The following is a 24155-nucleotide window of genomic DNA, read 5'->3' as shown; positions in this document are numbered from 1 at the left end:
ATCCTTGTAATAAGGCAGACAGGATATATGTCCTGATATGAGTCAATAACCTGTCCAACAAACTCTAAATCAGGCCATCTGTCTGCAACAAGTGTTGTAGAAGGATCGAGAGCCATGACCTCTTGGCTATCAGGCCATTTTCTGACTCCTGCTGAACATTCAGAGTGAGTGCACAGACAGAGGGGAGTACGGGAACTGAAGGACAGGTAATGAGGTAAACTTGAAAAGAAGAAATGTTTAAACGTATAAATGCTGCAACAGACACCTCCTCCCGCTCTACCAAATGCCCATCCAGTCACAAAGAAGCATCCTGGGCACCAAACAGACAACATTAAGTCAGATACCATGTAAAGGTAGAAAAAGGAGGAAAAAAAGATGAATGTGTACACAACCGTTGCGAGGATATGTTAGGTAAAATATTGATTGTGATGGATTCTCTACCAGGACTAAATGACTGATATCTTTGCATATTAAATTATATCAATCAGTGTTTATTTGCCTTGTCCGCATGTGTAATGTAATGGTCGGGCATTACAATGAACTCCTCATTGTGTTTTGTAAAAAAAGCACTGCTTTGCTTTTTATGTTGACTTTCAGGGCCAGAATCAGGTCCTGTAAGCAGTACTAGTACTAAACCCACCTCAATTTGCAATAATGAACACATCTTCTAGGTTAGAAGAAACCAGAAATGCTTGAACCAGGGGAGCTGTTGAAAGTGTCAAAGGTGACTTAATGAACAGCAAGGTAAAGACAGGAGTTGGCATTTGGGCTGATCTAGTGTGAACAGGAAAGCACGAAGAAATGTGTGAATGAAGTTACTTTGGTTATATACTTCCTGGAGGGATACCTTTGTGATATACTTCCCGAAGAGTTACCTTTGTTATACACGTCGTGAAAGAGTTACTGAAATAAAACAGCTGACCCTCATCCCTCTCTTTTTTCCACAATTTGTTCTTGTTTAAATGAAATCTTGTCCATGTGCGTCTACCTAAGGCTGTAGCAGTAGCATGTGGGTGCTCTGTGACCGCCCTTTCTTTACTAAGTTACGCTGTGAACAATGGTAAATCACCTCCTTTTCAGAAGTCAATGATATGTGACATGATCAACAGAACTTTTAGTTAAATATCTGTGTATGATGAAATATTCATTGCTAGGTTTCAAAGATGGTAAAGGAGAAATGTATTTTACAACGAGTTAAACATTGTGAATTCAAATTCCATCATGTTTACATTTAGTAATGTTAAATATCTTTACATCCAACAGAAAACAAACCTTGAATGCATGAAATGATTATGAATAATGAAGCTAATGCTGAAAAATCTGCAAAAAAACAAGAAATAATGAGCTCCAGTATTCAGGAAACATCATGGCAATCGGAGACAGAAGAAACTGCACATAAACTAACCGAGCCATGAAGAATCAGTCAAGGGCATTTTAGAGGACGTAAGAGTCTGAGCTATGCACCTCCACTCCACAAGACTAAAAAATAACCTGTAGAACATTTAGACAACAAAACTGACAAACCACCTCCATTATAAACAGGTGTCCAACACCAGCTTTGATCGTGGGCTCGACATGATGTGGTACTGCAGTGCTCTGTTTTCTATAATAAGCCATCATTCAGGGTTCTATGTATCTTGTAAACTCTTTCTGCCCAAACCCCAGTAACCAGAGAAAAGCACAATAGAGTGGAGCCAGACAACTGAAGTGTAAAGGAAAGAGGGGGTCTGCTACCTCCAAAACAATGGGCTGTCCTGATTTGCAATGGGCAGAAGGAAGATTAATCTTTACCTGCAAGCGTGCAAAACCATTATCCAATCTAAAGACCCAATTGCCTACAAAAAAACCTTATACATTTTATGAGTGTGGCAAGTATTTGGATGCTATTGGATGTTTCTGTTAAACCAGAAATCAAACGTGCAATATACCACACAGAGAGTGAAAATAACACAAGTGCTTTATCAGCCATGTTGGCCCATCAGGAAACACAGTCTTGGGATATAGACGAATATATACTCAACCCAGAGACATTAACCATGAAAAAAAATCATACGCATGCAATGAGAACTTTAGTTTGTCATCATTACTAAAGTGCAATCAGCAAATACACACAGGAGAAAATCAATTCAAGTGCAGTGAATGTGTGAAGAGCTTTAGTCAATCAGCACACCTAAAAGAGCATCAAATAACACACACAGAGGAAAAGCCATTCAGGTGCAGTAAATATGTGAAGAACGTCAGTTGGTTATCGCAGCTACAAACACATCCCCGAATATACACAGAGGAAAAACCATACCAATGCGATGAAAGTGTGAAGTGCTTTAGACAGATTTCGCATCTACAGAGACATCAGCGAACACACACAGTGGAAAAACTATTGAAGTACAATGACTGTAAGAAGAGCTTTAGTCAATCAGCACTCCTAAAAGAGCATCAAAAAACACACGCAAGAGAAAAACTATTCAAGTGCAGCAAATGTGTGAAGAGTTTTTGTCAGTTATCAAGTCTACAAAGACATCAGCGAACACACACAGGAGAAAAATCATACGATTGCCATGAATGTAGAAGTAGTTTTAGTAGTTCCTCAACATTAATGAATCATCAGCAAAGACACACAGAGGAAAAACCATTCAAGTGCAGTGAATGTGAGAAGAGTTTTAGTCAGTTATCACACCTACAAGGACATCAACGAACACACACAGGGGAAAAACCATACCATTGCAATGAATGTGGAAGTAGTTTTAGTAGTTCCTCAACATTAAAGAATCATCAACGAACACAGACAGGAGAAAAGCCATTCAAGTGCAGTGAATGTGCAAAGTGCTTTAGACAGTTATCAGACCTACAAAGACATCAGCAAACACACACAGGGGAAAAAACACATCATTGCAGTGAATGTGGAAGTGCTTTTATTGACTATTCATCCTTAACGATTCATCAGCGAGCACACACAGGGGAAAAGCCATTTAAGTGCAGTGAATGTTCGAAGAGCTTTATTACATCTGGACACCTAAAAGATCATCAGCGAATACACACAGGGGAAAAACCATTTAGGTGCAGTGAATGTGTGAAGAGCTTTTGTCACTTATCAAATCTATATAGCCATAAGCGAACACACACAGGGGAAAAACTATACCATTGCAATGAATGTGGAAGTAGTTTTAGTAGTTCCTCAACCTTAAGAAATCATCAACAAACACACACAGGGGAAAAACCATTCAAGTGCAGTGAATGTGCAAAGTGTTTTCGTCAGTTTTCACACCTGCAGACTCATCAGAGAACACACACAGGGGAGAAACCATTTTATTGTAGTGAGTGTGGCAGTGCTTTCATTGACTCTTCATCATTAAGGACACATCAGCGAACACACACAGGGGAAAAACCATTCAAGTGCAGTGAATGTATGAGGAGCTTTATTCAATCAGGACAACTAAAAGAGCATCAACGAACACATACTGGGGAAAAGCCTTTTCGGTGCAGTGAATGTGTGAAGAGCTTTAGTCACTTATCAAACCTGAAAAGACATCAGCGAACACACACTGGGGAAAACCCCTACACCTGTTGTGAATGTGACTGTAGTTTTAGTGACTCTTCAGCATTAAGGAATCATCAGCGAACACACACAGGGGAAAAACCATTTAGATGCAGTGAATGTATGAAGAGTTTTAGTCACTTATCAAACCTATATAGTCATAAGCGAACACACACCGGGGAAAAACCATATAAATGCAGTGAATGTGTGAAGAGCTTTAGTCACTTATCAAACTTATATAGTCATAAGCGAACACACACAGGGGAGAAACCATTCAAGTGCAGTGAATGTTTGAAGAGCTTTAGTCAGTTATCACACCTACAAAGTCATCAGCGAACTCACACAGGAAAAAACATTTTAGTGGAGTGAATGTATGAAGAGCTTTATGCAATCAGCACACCTGAAAGAGGATCAGCGAACACACACAGGGGAATAACCATTTAGATGCAGTGGATGTGAAAATAGGTTTAGTCACTGATCCCGGAAAAGACATCGCGAGCACACACCAGGGAAAACCTCAAACATTGCAGTGAATGTGGAAGTAGTTTTAGTTACTCATTAGAATTAAACATTCATCAGCAAATGCATACAGAAAAAACCTTTTAAGTGTGCTTAATGTGTGAAGAGCTTTTGTCATTTATCAAACCTACAGAGCCATCTGCGAACGCACACTTGGGGAAAAAAACATATGACTGCAGTGAACATAGAAGTAGTTTTAGTGAATCTTCCACATTAAGGATTCATCAGCGAACAAGCACAGAGTAAAAGCCTTCCAGGTGCAGTGAACGTGTAAATATTGTCAGATATTAAGCCTACGGATACATGAGGAGACACACACAGAGGAAAAACAATATCATTGCAATGAATGTGAGAAAAGCTTTTGTCAATTATCAGATCTCCAAAGACATCCGCAAACACACAGCGGGAAAACCATACAAGTGCACTGAAACTGTAAAGAACTTTGGCTATTTTCAATCCTACACAGCACTCAGTGAGCACACACCTTCAATTAACTCACATAGAAATAATCCTAGAGATGCAGTGAATCCGCGAAGAACTTAAAAATAATAACAATAATATTGAACCTTCTGTGAAAACAGACAGGAGCAAAAAAGTGATGTTATTGTGAGATGAACGAATTACAGAAAAAGATAAAATTACAATTATATGGGATATTCAAATACCAGATGATAGAAGACCCGAATAGCAGGAAAGAAAAAAACAGATAACAATATTTGTAGAATTATAAAAGTGTCTGTTGATAAATAACTTTTTTACACAGTAAAACAACATGACATACCAGGAAACACATAGGAAGACTAGCACAATGTGGAATAAAAGAAAATAAGCATGGGTTAATTTTATTTGGTGAAGAAGAGATACAAAGAAAAACAACCAAGCACACCTGATCATACTAGATGTAAAAGCAACACTATGAACAGTACTGGGGCTAACATGGGTATTTTCAGCTAACTTGAGGTATTTGTGATAAAACCTATAAACCGAACACACCCAGACTGAGACCCTGCAAGAAGAAAACATTTAACAAGTGCACACTGGTGAATATTCACAACGGATTGTGGTGTTTTGTTATTTCATTCAACATTGATGATTCAGTGACAGTGACCATTAAGCAGTGTCCAAAAGCACAAGAAGTGAAAGTAGCAAAAGTGAACTGTTAGGGTGAATGCTTTCTGTGCACAACATTTAGCCCCCAAGCCCTGACGTGAAAGAAGTGAAAAGAACAGAATGTGACCTGTGACTCTCAGAGTTGATGCTTGCAGTGCACAACATTTACCACCCATGCCCTGACGTGGAAGAAGTGAAAGGTACAGAATGTGACCTGCAACTTTCAGGGTTAATGCTCGCAGTGCACAACATTTACCACCCAAGCCCTGACGTGGAAGGAGTGAAAGGAACAGAATGTGACCTGTGACTCTCAAGGTTAATGCTTTCAGTGCACAACATTTACCACCCTTGCCCTGACGTGGAAGAAGTGAAAGGAACAGAATGTGAGCTGTAACACTCAGGGTTAATGCTTACAGTGCGCAGGTTTACACTCAAGCCCTGACGTGGAAGAAGCGATGCTACAAGCGTGTGGAAATGCACCCATCATAGTGGCACTTCCCAGAGGTGTCCAACATCGATCTGAATCTTGGCTCACTGCTGACTATGTAAATGACTCGCGTTTACATTAATTGTATATAAATATATTTTATGAGTTTTTCTTATTTACAAAGAATCATTCAAACAAATCCTTACTGGTTAAAGAAAAGAATCAGTGCATGATGACAAAATTATTGATAGGAATTATTGTGGAATGAATGAGGCCAGTACAAAGAGTTTCTCATAAACCTATGAGCACCATGAAAGGGTGAAGGTGAGCAGTTATGAAGTTATGTTTATTTGAGGGTTTTAGTTTGTTGAAACGCTCCTGCAAATATCATATCCAGAATGTTGCTCTTCCTATTGTCATATGGTTACTACGTTTCTATATATTGTGTTAAGTTAGCATGGGCTTATTAAATGTTTAAACGCCATATTTTCTTTCTGCTTCGGTTTGCACACGACACCTAATTGTTATTGTAGCTTCTAACCTAGACGAAAGATGTGATTTACTTGAGAATAATATGTTATTGCGCTGGTATCAGTCGTGCATGGTACACTCGGTACAACTGTCTGCACACTGAGAACTGCACACTCTAAGAATAACCTAACACAAGATTGCTGAAGGCCTGATCCTCGCACCACGTTAGTCATAACACAAATAATGTTGTTGCCAATATTGGGCTCTACGCGGGTTTAAGATAGAGTTACAGGGAATGAATCAACACACTTGATGCTTCGCATGCTGAGAGCTGGTAGCGGTTGATGTGATCTCCTTCTACTGAGAATTAGAGGTATGGGTCCGCCCTGCTAGGAACCCAGATGAGACCTTCTTAGATATAATATAATATGCTAATTAGGGTGCGCGAAATATAGGTGATACAGAATTCTATAGATCTTTGCATCATAACATGCTATCACCTTTTGCTTATTATGGATTAGTGACTATGCTGCTAACTCTGATTTTTATAATATGTATGTTGATATTATATAAGATACTGCGTTTGAGAATGTTGCAATGAAAAATAAACATTTCAAACTTGCACGTGTGTTCTCTGCCTCCCAGTTTTGGTTTGTAATGATTATATAACGAAAGAGTGTTCATGTGTTCCACGATACCTGAGGTATTCTAAGTTCATGTTCTGGATTGTCTGGAAGTCATTGGGAAGTATTTACTACCGATGAGACACTGTAGCTAGCTAGGTAAGGGGATTTCTGAAACAAAGGTGAGTTCTGGGTCACCCTGTGTCAGGATCCGTCCACCCCCTCGCCAGAAGGGTGGATCGAGCAGAAGGTGCAAGCTAAAAAACCCTTGTTGGAAAACTTCATTGAGATTCCTAGTGACAGCGCTGCGGAGGTCCGCCATCTTGGGAGTGCGGAAGTCATTCCGTTTCCTGCGTGGCGGTTTACTTTGCAGTTGATCCGAGAGTGTCTGCATATCGCGCACGCGCGCAATTCGTGCTGCGCACTTCAACTGAGGAAAATACCGGAGACGCGTGTTTACCTCACGCTCTCTTCAGAGAAAGTTCTTTTGACCAGAGTTTTGTATACAAGGCCGCTGAACTGAAACCTTAAGGAAAGTAACAAGTTACGCTTTGTATTATAGAAAAAGACTTTTCCTAATTCGCCTTTTTCCCTTCAGTAATTGTCAAAGCTGGAAGAACCCCGTCGTCGGAGTTCAGGAGAGAAGTTGTGTGGAGGAGTCGGAGCTTGGGAAATACTTCAGTCAAGAGAAGTTCCCCCAAAGACTTTCAAGTAAGAGTAGTATTTTTGAGTTATCTGAGAGAAGTCTCAAGGCAATGAACTAAAGACGCGTTTGGACTCACTTTGGCAAGGAAGCTGATGAGCGTTGCGTCAAGAGCCTTACTGTGACATCTTGAGGAGAAAGACTTTGATTAAGAACTTCAATTTCCAAAAGGTGTCAAGAGAGTAAAAACATGTGAGAAAAGACTACTCCCTATGGAGTTTCCGGAATAGTCTCAGAGTTGAAAGACATTTATATTCAGAGTTAAAGACTTGAGTTTCACAGATTACAGAGTGTGTTCGAAGCATTGTTCTAGTCACGAAAATTCCAAAGACCAAAGATTGTTCTTCCAGTGAATCAGTAGTAATTCTCCAGACATCACTTATAGAGAGTGGCAATCTTCCTAGTTTGCTTAGGTAAGACATAGAGGGTATAGTAATAATAATAAGACAGAGTAACTAAAATATGTTAAGTAGAGAGGGCTAAAGAATTGTCTTTTCCTTTGCAGCAAGTTCAACCTGAGGGCTATCGAAGCAAACCTGACGAGGAAGAAGTCTCTCTTGTTTTGTCTGTCCACTTCCCCTTTCCCTTGCTGGTGAGGACTGAAGACTGTTATATCTAAGCGGTCTTGGGTCTTGGCTAGAGGGGGACTGAGGAATTAGCGTCTGTTCCTGAGGGGGCCGAACCAGTGTATCCTTTATGGTTCTGACAGATTGAAGTGCCTGCCTCTATTGAGGAATCAGGTCCCCTCCCGGACAGAATGGCGGAAGGCTTCGATTTAAAAACCTTGAGTGAAGTTCTAGGTAGTATGCAGGTGCAGTTAAATAGTGCCTTAGAGGAGAATAAAGCCTTAAGGGAGGAAGTTAAAAGATCTAGTTTAGAAACCATGCAAATTCGTCAGAGGTTAGAAGGTCTAGTGACGACAGGACCGTTACCTAGAACCGCGACACCACAGCAGTCATCCCCGTCGGGGGTTTCGACTCAAGTAATTCACTCTATTTCCCCAGTCATTCCTTTGGCACCCCCAGAGAGGTATGGGGGGGATCCGATGAAGGCCCAAATTTTTCTGACGCAGTGTTCCCTACACTTTTTGTGTCGTCCGGTAATATTCACAGTAGATCAGGCTAAGGTAGCGTTCATATTGTCTTATCTGACGGGAGATGCGGCTGCTTGGTCCATGTCATTGGTCACCAAAAAGGATCCGATCCTAACCAATTACGAAAACTTCAAGGTGGAGTTTGCTCGAATTTTCGATCGACGATCTTGTGCTCAATCCACTGATAATGAGCTGTTGGACCTTAAACAAGGAAATCGAGATTTGGTGGGATATTTGGCTAACTTTAATAAGTTGGTAGTGGAAACTAATTGGCCAGAGGAGAAAAGAGCGGCAATTTTTTACAGAGGCCTTCGGGACGAGTTGAAAGATGCTCTTGCTCAAATTCCACAGCGTCCCACAGAAGTCTCCGCTCTCATAGACTTGGTGTTACAGTTGGATCACAGATTAAATGAGCGGAAACATGAAAAAAGAAAAGACTTTCGACCCATACCTCCTCGATTTGATCGAATGAGAAGTGATTCTCAAAAGAGTTCAGAGACAACGTCCGCAGAAGAGCCCATGCAAATTGGATCCATTCGAGGTCCGTTGTCAAAGGAAGAAAAGGAGAGACGGAGAAACTCCCTGTTGTGCATTTATTGTGGAGGTTCTGGGCATTTTGTCAGAGAGTGTCCGAAAAGATTAAAGACATCGCAGCCAGTAAAAGATCAGCTTCGCCCGTAGAGAGAGTTGCACGGGTCGAAGCGTCAGAAAAGTCAACTCCAGAATCTCAGCATATTATGAATACCCTCCAGTCGGCTGCTCCACATTTAATCGCGACTTTTGTGCTGAAATTTCGAGATCAAGAAATCAAAGAGGTATCTGTCATGATTGACTCAGGAGCAACAGGCAATTTTTGTGATTTAAAATATGCCAGACGACATGGCATTCAGTTTGTGAAGAAGGTTACTCCAGAACCTGTGCGAGCAGTGGATGGCACCAACTTGTCCTCGGGGCCCATCACTCATGAAACAGAGCTAATTCGATTAACAGGTTTAAAAGGGCATTCAGAGTATATCACCTTTAACTTGATCGATGCTCCGCAGTTCCAGTTGATATTGGGACTTCCTTGGCTAACAGAACACAATCCAAGAATCGATTGGAGTCGAAGGACAATTGAAATGACTTCACCTTATTGTGTCGAACATTGCTTTGGTAATGAGAAGGTTCCAGAAGAGGAGTCACAGGTCAAGATTTTAGCCTCTGTTCATCCGGCCCAAATCTGTGCAGTGGAAGTTAAGTCAATTCCAGCTGAGTATCAAGACTTAGCAACGGTGTTCGATAAAAAGAAAGCAGAAACCCTTCCTCCACGTCGACCCTACGACTGCAAAATCGACATCGAGCCTGGAGCAATTTTGCCCTGCAGTCGAATCTATGCGCTCACAGAGACGGAGAATCGTTTCCTGAAGGAATATTTAGACAAATACTTGGCCAATGGATTTATTCGACCCTCACAGTCTCCGGTCTCCTCGCCTCTTTTTTTTATTCCGAAACGGGATGGAGATCTGCGGGCTTGTATTGATTACAGAGCCTTAAATCAAGTAACTGTCAAGAATCGGTACCCGCTCCCCTTAATCTCAGTGCTGTTGGACCAGGTCAAGAATGCTAAGGTCTATACCAAGTTGGACCTTAGGGGAGCATACCATCTCATTAGAGTGGCCTCAGGAGATGAGTGGAAGACAGCATTTCGGACTCGATATGGATTATTCGAATATCAGGTGATGCCATATGGCCTTTGTAATGCTCCTGCAGCCTTCCAACATTTCGTAAATGACGTGTTGGGGGAGTTTTTGGATCGAGTGGCAGTGGTTTACATTGATGATATTTTGATCTTCTCCAACAGTTTGGAAGAGCACATTCCTCATGTGAGAGCAATCTTGAGTAAGTTATTGGAGAATCACCTTTACGTTAAGCTGGAAAAGTGTGCCTTCCACGTCACCAGAGTAGAGTTTTTGGGTTTTGTGTTATCCCCTGAAGGAGTGAGCATGGATGTCACGAAGATCAAAGCAGTCCAGGACTGGCCCTCTCCCAAGTCGGTAAAAGAAGTGCAGAGTTTCTTGGGATTCTCGAACTTTTACAGGAGATTCATCTCAGATTTTTCACAGAAGGTGACCCCCATTACTCGACTCTTAAAAAAGGGAGTCAAGTTTGAATGGAAGGAAGAAGCAGAGGAGGCTTTTCAATTTCTGAAGGATTCATTTACTCAAGCTCCCATACTGTTGCATCCGCGAACCGAAGACCCCTTCTATGTAGAAGCAGACGCTTCTGATGTTGCCATTGGAGGAATTTTGTCACAGCGGCATCCTGATACTGGTCAGTTACATCCGGTGGCGTATTACTCTCGCAAGCTCAATCCTCTTGAGTGTAATTATTCAATCGCTGACAAGGAGCTTTTGGCTGTAAAGAGTGCCTTTGTGGAATGGCGCCATTATTTGATGGGAGCGAGGCATAAAGTAACTGTTTTTACGGATCACAGAAATTTACAGTTCCTCAAGTCAGCACGAACCTTAACCGCCAGACAATTACGATGGTCATTGTTTTTTGCGGACTTTGATTTCGTCATTACCTTTCGCCCTGGAAGGAGTAATGCCAAGGCGGATGCGTTGTCAAGGATAGATTCAACCACCTCAGAGAAAACAGAAAGAGAGGAACAGAGCATCATTCCGGAGGAAAAGATTGTTATGGTAACCACGGCAAGTGATCTGCGTGACAAGGTGCAGGAAAGTATGTCCATTCAGGAAATGCAAGATTGGTCTCAGGAAGAGAAGGGTCGAGAAATCAGAGATGGGTTGCCATATCAGGATCAGCGTTTGTTTCTACCGACATCAGAGCTCCGAGAAAAGGCGTTGGAATCTTGTCAAGATCATCTGTTGGCAGGACATAAAGGAATTCTCAAGACCACAGAATTGGTGGAGAGGAACTTTTGGTGGCCTGACATGAGACCGCAGATCCGGCAATATGTAACTTCTTGTGAGAGGTGTTTGCGAGGAAAAGCTGATAGGAGATCACCTCAGGGGAAGTTAAGACCACTACCGGTACCACCTCACCCCTGGCATACGGTGTCAATGGATTTGATAGTGGAACTACCCTCTAGTTTAGGCTACACTGTAGTTTTAGTGTTTGTCGATGTATTCTCTAAAATGGCACATTTCATCCCTTTGAAGAAGATTCCTAATGCACCCACTTTGGCACAGCTTTTTTCCCAGCATGTTGTGCGGTTGCATGGAATCCCCAAGGTCCTGGTTTCTGATAGGGGAACTCAGTTTGTTTCGCATTTCTGGAAGGCCTTTACCCACAGATTAGGAATAGACACTCGGTTTTCTACAAGCTACCATCCAGAAACAGATGGCCAAACGGAAAGAGTGAATCAGGAACTGGAGCAGTACTTGCGACTATACCTATTGGATCAAAAGATGGAATGGTCTGAGATGGTGTGGGCAGCAGAGTTTGCTTATAATAACTCCGTTCACTCTTCCACTGGTTATTCGCCTTTCTACATAAATTATGGTAGACACCCTACTTTGATTGTAGAAAAAGAAGAGAGTTCAGTCCCTGCAGTGGATGATATAGTCTCTAGAGTGCAGAGGTCCCTTGCCCAAGTTAAAGAAAACCTGTCCAAAGCCAAGGAATCTTATAAAAAACATGCAGATAAAAGGAGGAGAGAAGATCCAGTTTTTTGCCCTGGAGAAAAGGTGTGGTTGTCCACAAAAAATTTGAAGTTAAAAGCTAATCGAAAATTCCAACCCCGTTTTTTAGGGCTCTTTACAGTGGAGAAAATGTTAGGACCTGTAACGGTTAGGCTACACCTGCCCTCTTCTCTGAAAATTCACCCCACCTTTCATGTCTCTTTAATTAAGAAAAGTCCAGAGCATTTGAGAGTAGGCTTAACTCCTAAGTCAGTGCAGGTAGATGGTGAGGAAGAGTTTGAAGTACACAAAATCCTAGACTCAAGGTTCAGAAGAGGCACACTATACTATCTGGTTGACTGGAAGAATTTTGGTCCAGAGGAAAGATCTTGGGAGCCAAGTGACAATATACATGCCCCCAGGTTGCTCAGAGACTTCCATAAACTTCATCCTTCAAAACCCCGGCTGGGGAGAGCATCCTTGGTGGGAGGTACTGTCAGGATCCGTCCACCCCCTCGCCAGAAGGGTGGATCGAGCAGAAGGTGCAAGCTAAAAAACCCTTGTTGGAAAACTTCATTGAGATTCCTAGTGACAGCGCTGCGGAGGTCCGCCATCTTGGGAGTGCGGAAGTCATTCCGTTTCCTGCGTGGCGGTTTACTTTGCAGTTGATCCGAGAGTGTCTGCATATCGCGCACGCGCGCAATTCGTGCTGCGCACTTCAACTGAGGAAAATACCGGAGACGCGTGTTTACCTCACGCTCTCTTCAGAGAAAGTTCTTTTGACCAGAGTTTTGTATACAAGGCCGCTGAACTGAAACCTTAAGGAAAGTAACAAGTTACGCTTTGTATTATAGAAAAAGACTTTTCCTAATTCGCCTTTTTCCCTTCAGTAATTGTCAAAGCTGGAAGAACCCCGTCGTCGGAGTTCAGGAGAGAAGTTGTGTGGAGGAGTCGGAGCTTGGGAAATACTTCAGTCAAGAGAAGTTCCCCCAAAGACTTTCAAGTAAGAGTAGTATTTTTGAGTTATCTGAGAGAAGTCTCAAGGCAATGAACTAAAGACGCGTTTGGACTCACTTTGGCAAGGAAGCTGATGAGCGTTGCGTCAAGAGCCTTACTGTGACATCTTGAGGAGAAAGACTTTGATTAAGAACTTGAATTTCCAAAAGGTGTCAAGAGAGTAAAAACATGTGAGAAAAGACTACTCCCTATGGAGTTTCCGGAATAGTCTCAGAGTTGAAAGACATTTATATTCAGAGTTAAAGACTTGAGTTTCACAGATTACAGAGTGTGTTCGAAGCATTGTTCTAGTCACGAAAATTCCAAAGACCAAAGATTGTTCTTCCAGTGAATCAGTAGTAATTCTCCAGACATCACTTATAGAGAGTGGCAATCTTCCTAGTTTGCTTAGGTAAGACATAGAGGGTATAGTAATAATAATAAGACAGAGTAACTAAAATATGTTAAGTAGAGAGGGCTAAAGAATTGTCTTTTCCTTTGCAGCAAGTTCAACCTGAGGGCTATCGAAGCAAACCTGACGAGGAAGAAGTCTCTCTTGTTTTGTCTGTCCACTTCCCCTTTCCCTTGCTGGTGAGGACTGAAGACTGTTATATCTAGGCGGTCTTGGGTCTTGGCTAGAGGGGGACTGAGGAATTAGCGTCTGTTCCTGAGGGGGCCGAACCAGTGTATCCTTTACGGTTCTGACACCCTGACTCACCCAGGTTCTAGATCTCTGTGCACAGTTCTGTGGGAGAACGGAAACCCTGCTACATGGCGCCCATACGTTGGTTGGCCTTATATCATGACACTCGAGTAGTATAACATTCAAACCTTAACGCCTTCATTCCAGTTTCCGGAAAACGGCAGTGTCGGAAAAACCTACCTATTTTTGAAATAGGTCTTTTTCAAGCTTGAATCTAACTGTAAAAGGTTTCTTTGAATTACTACCCAGTTGTGCTACAAAGTAATCTTTGTGTTTTCACTTTCCTGTGCTGACATGGCTCAAGCCGTGGACATCCCGCTGCATAGTCGCATTGCGGTGCGTGACCATTTGCGGATGTATGATGTTCCTTTAGAAGGCTTGGCTGTGGTTCTAGTGTTGAGTGCGGAACATGCTTACCCATACGAACTGTTTTATTCGTGGGTGACATTTCCGCCGGTGGACGCTAATTCTGGTGTGTTCCACTCATACACTGCTTCAGATGTACCGGCTGCGTACGCTCCGTACAGAGCACTGGAAGTTCCTATTGACGCTTGGCAGCATGGAGTTTGGTTTGGTGGCGCCCTACCGCACGCTTTAACCGCTCCGAGGTTAGGTCCGTTGTCCATTCCGGGCACTCCTTGGCCCGCTTTGGCTGGATTTACTCCTCACCCCCGACGTGCCACTTGTAACGTGGGAGAATTGCGGCGGCTTCATGAAGTCGCGGTGGAAGTGATTAGAGCGCTTGTTCATTACACTAGCCGTAATGTTCAGGACGCGGCCCCTAGGGGCGCACAGCTTCGTGCAGAACATGCTGGTCTGAAAATCAATCCGGTCATGGTAAATTCAGTGATGGGTAAGAAGCCCCAGGAGAAGGACGATTTTCCGTTCTGGCTTGCTGAGAAATTCGGCCAGCTGGAAGCTGTGTTTCCCAATACGAGTCCGGGTGAAAAACACCGGATTCTTACACTAAGTTTGCCGAAAGATCTGGCTCCTGACCTTGTTGACTGTGAGACCTGGGGCAAAACTTTTGCAGCGGTCTATTCAAGGTGCTATGGCTCCCCGTCTGTGACCAATCTAGGTGGGGTCCTTAAACGTGTTCAAGACGAACACGGACCAGAGGCGGCTGTTGAATTGGGCATGCGCCTGTGTGGCTCATTTGATGTGGTTTGCGATCTGATCCTTGCGAATGTCAAGGGGGATGCAGTGAACTTTCAGGTGGCTAACGCGTTGGCGTTGGTTCAAGAGGCCGACCGACCCCGACAGTTGGCAAAGATAATTGTGACTGCTTACAGAATGGTGGGCCGCAATGCGAAGGGGGTTAAGGCTTTTCCTGAGAAGGAGAAGAAACAGCCCCAGGGTCAGACATCGGAAACTAGTGGTCAACAAAAGTCCAAGAAGCAAAATTGGCCTAAAAAGCAGAATCAGGGTAAGCAACAACAACAACAAACACAGGTTTCTGCTCCTGCGTCTCCGTTGCCTGCGCAGTCGGATCGTGTTTATGATTTGCGCGACCGCGCGATGATTAAATCGCCTGAGAGATTTCAGGCTTCTGACCAACGCTTTCCTCGTTCCTTTCAGGACTCATCGGCTCCGTCAACCGGTGGGGGAGGGGGCGGCAGGGGCCGGGGTGGCCAGCAAGGACGTGGTCAGCCCCGCCCGCGAAACGGTGGAGAGCAGCAGGAAGGCTCTACGCCCAAGAGACCACAGTTTGCAACGAAGAAAGTCGCTGCCCTGAACGCGCATCGTTATGCCCCAGATAGTGAGAACGCGGCTTCGGAATCTGACGTGGGCTCTGACCTTGCTGGACAGCGCAGCAGAGATTACCATAGTGAGAGAGGCCCTCTGTCCACTGTTGAAGGTGACAGCGACTGATTCTTATGTTGTGATAGAAACTGCTGACACGCATGTTGCTCCCCCTGAACGTCTTTTTGAAATTGTCCTGTTAATTGAAGGTGACATGCAGCGAACTGTAAAAGGGGTATTTTGGGAAAATCTCTCGTCTACGTATGACATTTTGCTTTCGGAGGCTGACTGGCCCCCACCTTTTGTTCTCGCAGCTCCGCGAGGGGAGGAGGTAATCCTACCCAGCTTCGCGCACACTGTGCCGAGGGTGGAGGCGCTGCATTTTGCAGAAGAGTGGGCTCTGGCGCTTGCGCCGGTTGTGTACCGCAATCAGTGTGGCTGGGATAAATTGTCACCAAGCCACGAGATTCCTTTACGGTCGCAGCCACAGCCTCAACCTCAATATCCCATACGGCGTGAAGTGAAAGCTTCGGTCGCAGCTATCCTTGAACAATTGGAATACCAAGGTCTAATTGAAACGTGTGTGTCACCGATGAATAACCCCCTTTTTACTGTGAATAAGCCGGACGGCTCATATCGTTTGGTTTTGGATTATAGGCATTTGAACTCGCATTGCCGTAACTGTGCAGTACAGAATACGCATGGCTCTGCGTTAGTGAATAGTCTTGAGCGTAAACGGTTCAAAACCACGCTTGACATTTCCAATGGTTTTTATGCCCATAGATTAGACGGTCTAAGTTCCCAATGGACCAGTTTTACATGCGCCGGTGTGCAAAAAATGTTTAAACGACTCCCAATGGGCTACACGAACAGTCCTGGAGTTTTTTCAGCGCGCATTGTCTCTCTTTTGGAGAGCTTCGACCCAGTTGCTTGTTCGTATGTGGATGACATTTATCTCACAGACGACGATCTTTGGGAGCATCTGTGTCGAGTAAATAGCATAATTTGTTACTTTGCTGACATGGGTTACAAGTTTAACTTTGCAAAATCGCACATTGCGGAGTTCACAGTGTTGTTTCTGGGTTACGAGCTTAACCATGAAGGAAAGGGTTTAGCACCCCATTTCCTGGAGAAATGCGCACAATTGCGCTCTCCGACAACACTGAAAAAATTACAATCTCTTCTGGGCTTTCTGAATTTCGGGAGGACTTACATTCCGGAATATGCCCAGCGTATCAAGCCTTTGTATGCTTTGATAGAACCAACTTTTTCCAAATCATGCTGGCTGCCTGAGCATTCAGCCATTCTGCAGTCTTTGCAGGCTGATTTGCTCGCTTCTGAATACTTACAGACTCGTGATAACCAGACCAACCTGGGGATAAGGATTATCCCTGGGGCGGTGGGTTTCACGTACCTGACTTTTAATGAAGGAGATACAGTACCTATTGCTTACAAGTCACACTTGTACACTTCGGCTGAACTGCGATTTTCCACTGTTGAAAAAGTTTTAACGACTGTACAGATGGCAATTCTTAAAGAACGTGCCCTGTCTCAAGGAAAACGCATGTTGGTTGTTACCCCGTGTCCAGCCTTAGAGGCGGTTACGAAAGCCAGTGTACCTAATTCCAAAGCTTTGCACCCTCGGTGGATTCAATGGGCTGCATCCTTGACGTCCCAGGATGTCACGTTTATTTTTGACGCCACTTTAAGGTCGCAGGAGTATTTACAGTATGAATTTGTTCATCCTGCTCCATTAGCAATGCGGCCGTTGGAGGATTTCCATTGCATCATTTACACTGATGGTTCGGCGCAGGTTGCGCATGGCTCTAAACATGCCTACGTTTCCGCTTGCGCCATTGTGGTCGGTGCCATGGTGAACGATGAGTTCAAGTCCAGTGTCGTGCACACGCAGACGCTTGGGGACTGCACCGCACAATTAGCAGAGCTTCGTGCTCTGATGCTTGCATTGGAGTACGCAGATCCTAGTGTGACGACTTTGATCGTAAGTGACTCTTACTACTGTGTCCAGTCTTACAATGAAAACTTGTTCTTTTGGATTCAAAATGAATTTCGTGACTCCAAAGGTAGCACAATAAAACATAAAACGATCTGGGTCCGAGTGGCAGAACTTAAAGAGAAGTTGCCACTCGTGTTTGTGATTCATACTCTCGGTCATCAGCGCGTGGGGGTCCACGCTGTTGGCAACTCGCTTGCTGATGAAGCAGCGAAGTCAGCGGTATTGAAATACTTGGTTGCAGCAATCACGAGATCCAAAAGCAAAATAGATGATGACATCTTGGCAGCTATTGCTGCAACGGAGAAGGGGAGTAAATATCCTGCGGGGTTCCCTTCCAAATACACATACCACTTAAGTCCCGATAAGGTTCCTTATGTGAAAATCCCTGAAGTTGGCGAACGTCTAGTTCCCAACTCGGATCGCAGGGCTGCTTTGATTACAGCGGCTCATGAAGGTGTGGCTTCTGCGCATGCGGGCATCTCGGCCACTGTAACTCAGCTACAACAGAGATTCTGGTGGCGGGGACTGTACAAACAGACGTGTGAATATGTTCTTCAATGTGACATTTGCCAGCAGATTAAGCCTTCGACTGCTGCGCGTCCGCCTCAGACACAGTTGTACATCTCGAATAAACCTCTTGGATGTGTTTATTTGGATCACTGCGGTCCATTTTCTTCTGATACTGCGTATAAGTACATCTTAGTCGCAGTTGATTCATGCACACGCTTTGTGTGGGTATGGCCGCATCGGAGCGCTGATTCACGGACTGTCATTAAGGATTTGCGAGTCTTTGTGGGAATTTTTGCCTGTGGTACCTTCCATTCGGATCAGGGTCCGGCATTTGCCTCTAAGGCGTATAAGGATGCTATGGTTTCGATGGGGGTCCAAGTCAAATTTTCGAGTCCCTACAGACCCGAGGGTAACAGTGTAGTTGAACGAATGAACCGCGACTTAAAGCAATCTTTGACAGCTCGAGTTATAGGCACTGGCAGAAACTGGTTAGCCCACCTCATAGGCGTGCAGCGTGCGCTTAATAATCTCCCTAGAAGGTCTCTGGGTGGGCGGACCCCATACGAAATGCTCTTTGGTATCAAGATGTATGTACCTGACCTCGATGGGCTGGACTACAAGGCCCAGGCCACAGCCTTTGACGTAGATGAACATTGCAATGTTTTACAGAATCTACAAAAGACCAGAGACAGTCTTGCAAAGGAACATTAGCCCTCCACATCGGATGATGCGCTGCAGATCCCGGTAGTTGGCTGGCTGCCCCAAGTTGGAGAACTGGTTCGAGAGAAGATCGATAACAAGAAAGAGTTTGGTCCCTCATATCGAGCACCGGTTCGAGTTCTTGGAGTGAAGGGCACAAGAACAGTCATTTTACCACCACTTCCTGGTCGTAAGGAAAACAGATTTATTTCTATTGACAATGTCAAGACACACAGGGTGGCCGATTCTTCATAGCATGACACCGGCTGTATCCTGTCCTTCCATGGTGAGGCACTCTGTACTAGCAATAACATCTGGCGCAGAACAGGAGGTTTCCCTCGAGATGCCTGCCATATCCAGTCCTTTATTAAATACTATTCCTGTTACTAACATTGATGAGCTAAACTACACTTATCCTGCTGATTTATCGATGCCTGATGTGCAGACCCGTTTGGCCAACCAGTCCAGATTCTCTTTTGACTCTGATTCGGAACCTTCAAAGAAACCCTCAAACATTGCAAGATATGCCACGTTGTTTAAAAAGCATTTTTTAATTCCCCCTTGGACATACATTTGGTTGATCCTATTTTCATTTTATCTTTTTATGTCAATTGGTTTTGTGTTTTATTTTTTCCGTCTGATTGATGGTCACTACGTTAAAGAAAGAACAGGAATTCGGTACCTTAATGGAACATTGGCCCCACTTTCCTCTTCACATTCAGCACACAGACTGAAACGAAACTTAAATACAGTTAACATTACTGCTTGGCCCGTCCTTGATGGGATTGTGTGGGATGCGGTTAGGTTTCAGATACATGGGCCCACTGAAGTGATTAATGTTCCAAATGTGCTTAGAGTAAACATGGGAGATGTTATTAAACAGAATATACGTTCTGATGATTGGGATATTCAGGCCGTAGAAGCGTTATTCTCTGATTTGAAGTATTATGCTGCCTTCGATGCTGAGGATCTGTACACAGATTCTATTAATTATGGTGATTTGTTTTGTTTTCAACACTATGGTAATCATTTTTTACATAAGACAAATTCCAGGAGGGTTGCTGTAAATTATACACAATGGGAACATTGCCCTGCTCCATTCGGTGGCAGTTCCAATACATTTCTGAAAAAATATACCTATTTTACAGACTTTAATCAGTCTAATCCCGAGTCATTTTATTTTAAAATGACACAAAAGCCCATTTCCAAAGTTAGACTTACCGATACAAAATTGCTGTATTCGAAGTCCTTTCTAGACAGGTTGGCTGTAGATGGATACGAGTTTTGGAAAGGAACAATTGACCTTAAATCGGTTTGGGGTACAAAAGATTGGCAGGTACAAGGCACTGAGGCTTTGCACCGTGCATGTCTCATCCCGAATCACATGTTGTTTTTAAATTCGACCATTTCCCAAACAACATGCTTTGGATTGGCTACTTCTAAAAAATTAAATACACCAACCATCCCAGATTTAGATGAATATACAGGTTGGGGTAATTTTACTGATTTCTCCATTCATGAGTTGCAAGCTCTTTTACACAATTCATCCTTTAACATTTCCAGTTTGGATTCCAAGGGTTGGCTGGTATGGCAAAAGAGTGCTGATTCTTGCCAACGCCGTTTTATGGGTTTGGCTGAAGGGTTCACAAATGTCAGGCCCGATCCCCGTTTTGAAGAAGATTATACTGTCACAACCTATTCTGTGGGGAAGCTGTGTCAAACTTGGTTACAACATTCCACGTTAACTGCAGTTAAACTACATCTGTCTCAATTAAATGACAATGTGGATTTGAACGATTTTATAAAAGGCCCGGCTAAAGGTAGATCTAAACGATGGCTGTATGCAATTTACAATGAAATATGGAAAGTTACCCAGGTTGAGGCTGCTAAACGCCTGAGAGCTATTGATCAAGCAAATTTAGAAAAGGTTCTTGCAGTTGTTGATAACAGTATTAACACGCTTTCTTCCCGAATTTACACATTAAACAATATTGTGTCTTCTGTTGTTGACATTGTACATGATGAAGTGTCCGTTTTATATCATGGTCAAAATCAATTACTATTATTATTACTTTATTTCGGCCAGTTTGGCCATAAAAGTCACATACATACATAAAAATCAAACATTAATATAAAAGTATTAAAAAAGTGTTGGGGGAGGGAATAGCTTTTACAATTCATTCTTTAGGAACAATCATGCAGTATATTTCATTTCAAAGAAGTTTTTAAAAGTTATGTAAAAAACTGTTACAAATGTAAGGGTTATGTAAACATATACACATTTCCAACTCAGAGACAATGACCTTGTTTTTTACGGATTATGTAAGCAGAATATAGAAATTTACTTATACTGAATACAATGAACTGGGTTGAGTTACTTTTCATGATCCTAAAGGCTGTTGAACAGGACCTAGTTCCCAGAAGGTTACACATTGGTTTCAGCCAATTCTTTCTCGGTTTCATGTATGCCCTACAAACAAAAAACATGTGAACCTCATTCTCAGAACAGTCATTGGAGCACATAGGGCAACACTGCGTTTTAACAGTTGAAGCTCCCAGTCTTTTTTGTGCCCATCTGTCGGTGTTGTAATTCAGCATAAGTATCCCATATCTGAACTTTAGGTAAAGGGTTTTTGCAATGGGTGGCTCTATCTCGTCCAGGAATGATTCAAAGCAGAACTCATCCTTAAATGATAAGAAAGCCTGAACTGCGGAACCAACACTGCTTCCATCTACTAGTTCTCTACTCATGTGGGTCCAGAAAGCTCGCTTGACTACTAGTTTGGAAAAAGTAGGCATTTTGTCTGGAGTCTCCCACATTGAATATAGGCCCAGGAGTGTAAGCCATTTTTTAATATGCACTAGCCAATGGATGGAGTTAAAAGAATCAAGAGACATCAATTCTTGCAGACCATTTCTATAATCTATCAACTCAGGGGTAGTCCAAAGCCTAACCCAGAATAATAATGGCCTTAGGATAACTAGATGGTCTGTTCTCCTAAAGTTTAGGTCGAGTTGGAGCGGTAAAAGGGGTGTGCTATTAGGAACCCTTACAGAAGCCCGCATGAATTTATTGTCCAAGATTTGAAAGCTATTCTTTGACCATGGGCCCCATATCTCTGCTCCATATAGCACAGCAGATTGTATTTTAAATTTAAAAAGTTCTAAAACCGGGGTTACACTTTTGCTTGTACTAGAATTCATTTTGCATAAAATAGGTTTGACATTTTGGGCATATGTTATCTTACTTTTCTCGATTTGGGGTTTCCAGCTTTGCTTGGCATCGTGTACAACACCCAAATAAGAGAAGTTATCCACAGTATCTAGTTTTTGGCTGTTCAGGGTCAAAAACCCTCTATCTGGTATACTGGGATTTAATGACATGCATTTGGTTTTGTTTGCATTAATTTCCAAGCCCTTTGTCTGGCAATAGCAGCTGAAGGAGTCAAGGAGTGTCTGGAGGCCCCTCTTTGTTTGCGATATAAGAATAGTATCGTCTGCAAAGAGGAGCGCAGGCACCCTTACCCCATTGAGCTGCGGCGAATCATTAACACAAGCATTTAAATAATCTGGGACATCATTAATGAACAGAGAGAACAGAGTAGGGGCCAGGACACATTCCTGGCGAACCCCACGTTCAATGGGAATGTTACGTGTCAACTCGCCATTTGGGCCCCACCTGATGTTTGCGAAATTATCAGCATGCAACTCAACTATTTGGGCTAAGAGGCATCCTGGTAAACCTATTTCTTGTAAGGTTTTCCAAAGTAGACTGCGAGGGACTAGATCGAATGCAGCCCTCAGGTCAACTAAGGCTACATACAGGTGACCTTTTTTCAACTGGACATATTTCCAAATCAAACAGCAGAATCGAAAAATTTGGTCTGTTGTGCTGGTCTTACTCCTAAAACCAGCTTGGAATTTGGAAATTATGTTTGAGACTTCAAGCCAGTCGTTGATCCTATATAAAAGGTGTTTGGCGTATAATTTTTGAAGCGTGTCCATCAGACTGATTGGTCTGTAGTTGGAGGGTACCAGTCTATCCCCCTTTTTAAAAATTAGCACAACCTCCGCTGCCCGCCAACTGTCTGGAAAGTTGCAATTTGTGGATAAGACGTTGAACAGACGGTTCACATAGGGGGCCCAGACGTCAACTTCATGTTTATATAGATCCCCCGGTATTTTGTCCGGACCAGGGGCTTTAGAGTTTTTAAGTTCGTTGATCGCCCTTACTGTCTCTTCCAATGTGAAATTGAGGGGTTCAATAGGAGGGGGGGACCTTAGGCTACATTGGCTATCACTATCGTATTGTTTGTACAAATTTGAAAAGTGAGTTACCCAGGTCATCTCGTCCAGGAATACATCTTTCACAGCTCTCCCAGCATGACCCCCATTAGCCACTAGCCTCCAGGAGCCAACATTGTCATTGGTTTTTGCAGCGGTTAGCATTTCGGCCCAGATTGATTCCTCCCAAAGTTTTTTGGACACTTCTAATGTGCGTTTATATTCCACCCTTGCAAGTTTTACTTCTTCTTTTGACTTGTTTTTAATGGCAAACAATAAGTTTGATTTTGCAGTTCTACACGAGTGGTCATACCATAACTTTCCGTGGTTTGCCACTCTTGAGTTTTGCTGCTTCTTTCTCGGCATTTTGGATAGATGCGTTTTTAGTTCGGAAAAGAAGACTTTGTGTAGATCGACAAAATGTACAAAATGATCAGGTAGGAAGGCGTGGTCAGCTATATGTGCAAATGTTTGATCAAAAAGAGAATACACCAGCGCTAAGGCGTTACCATCCGCCAAAACACGTGGCCATCTTACTGCACGTCTGTTGTTACTTATGTGGACGTCCTCACTTATGCTGACATTGGATTCAGTTGTAATTAAAGTGGTGTCACTGACCATGTTCATATTGATGTAAAGTTCCACAGGGTAGTGATCACTTTCACCCCTGCTTACTACTTTCAAATCAATCAAAAAGTGCCAGATGTTAAGAGAAACAAGTATGAAGTCTAAATTGCTTTTAGCTTTAGAAAAGGTTGGTAATTTTTGCAGGTCCGATGGGAGTCGGCCATTGCCTGCTCTAAGGCCGTGGTCTGCGGTAAGTCTTAATAGTTGGCTGGCCAATGTTGAGTATTTGACAGGTTTGGTGGTTTCAAGCTGGGGAATGTTGTACGCTATGTCCTCTTCTTCGAACACATCAGAGATTCCCAAGACAGGTTCAAAGTTACAATTTAAGTCTCCTCCCAAGATGACCGGGGTGTCTCCAATTACATTTTTCAATAGAAGATCCAGAGCTTCAAGTGTTGTTGACACCTTGGAGTGACTAGTCGGTCTGTTGTAAACATTGACGATGTAACATTCCTTTCCACATGGTGGAGTGACC

The 24155-nt window shown here is 43.1% G+C and overlaps 1 protein-coding gene and 1 pseudogene across 2 annotated transcripts in view; both read left to right on the top strand.

The window, feature by feature from the left end:
• LOC147669884 (uncharacterized) overlaps positions 1-24155 on the top strand; it is a 97901-nt gene that overhangs the window by 9527 nt on the left and 64219 nt on the right. Inside the window, exons 2-3 of the mRNA XM_086948176.1 lie at positions 7281-7393; positions 12992-13104. The gene's annotated coding sequence lies outside the window, so the exon portion shown is untranslated. The remainder of the gene's footprint in view (positions 1-7280; positions 7394-12991; positions 13105-24155) is intronic.
• LOC147669885 (uncharacterized) lies at positions 1446-4736 on the top strand (annotated as a pseudogene). The gene has a single exon (XR_015303729.1). The product of XR_015303729.1 is annotated as an uncharacterized LOC147669885 (transcript).

This window comes from Lissotriton vulgaris, unplaced genomic scaffold, assembly GCF_964263255.1.
Source record: "Lissotriton vulgaris unplaced genomic scaffold, aLisVul1.2 SCAFFOLD_888, whole genome shotgun sequence".
Lineage (NCBI taxonomy): Eukaryota > Metazoa > Chordata > Amphibia > Caudata > Salamandridae > Lissotriton > Lissotriton vulgaris.
This window is presented reverse-complemented; position numbering and strand designations above follow the sequence as displayed.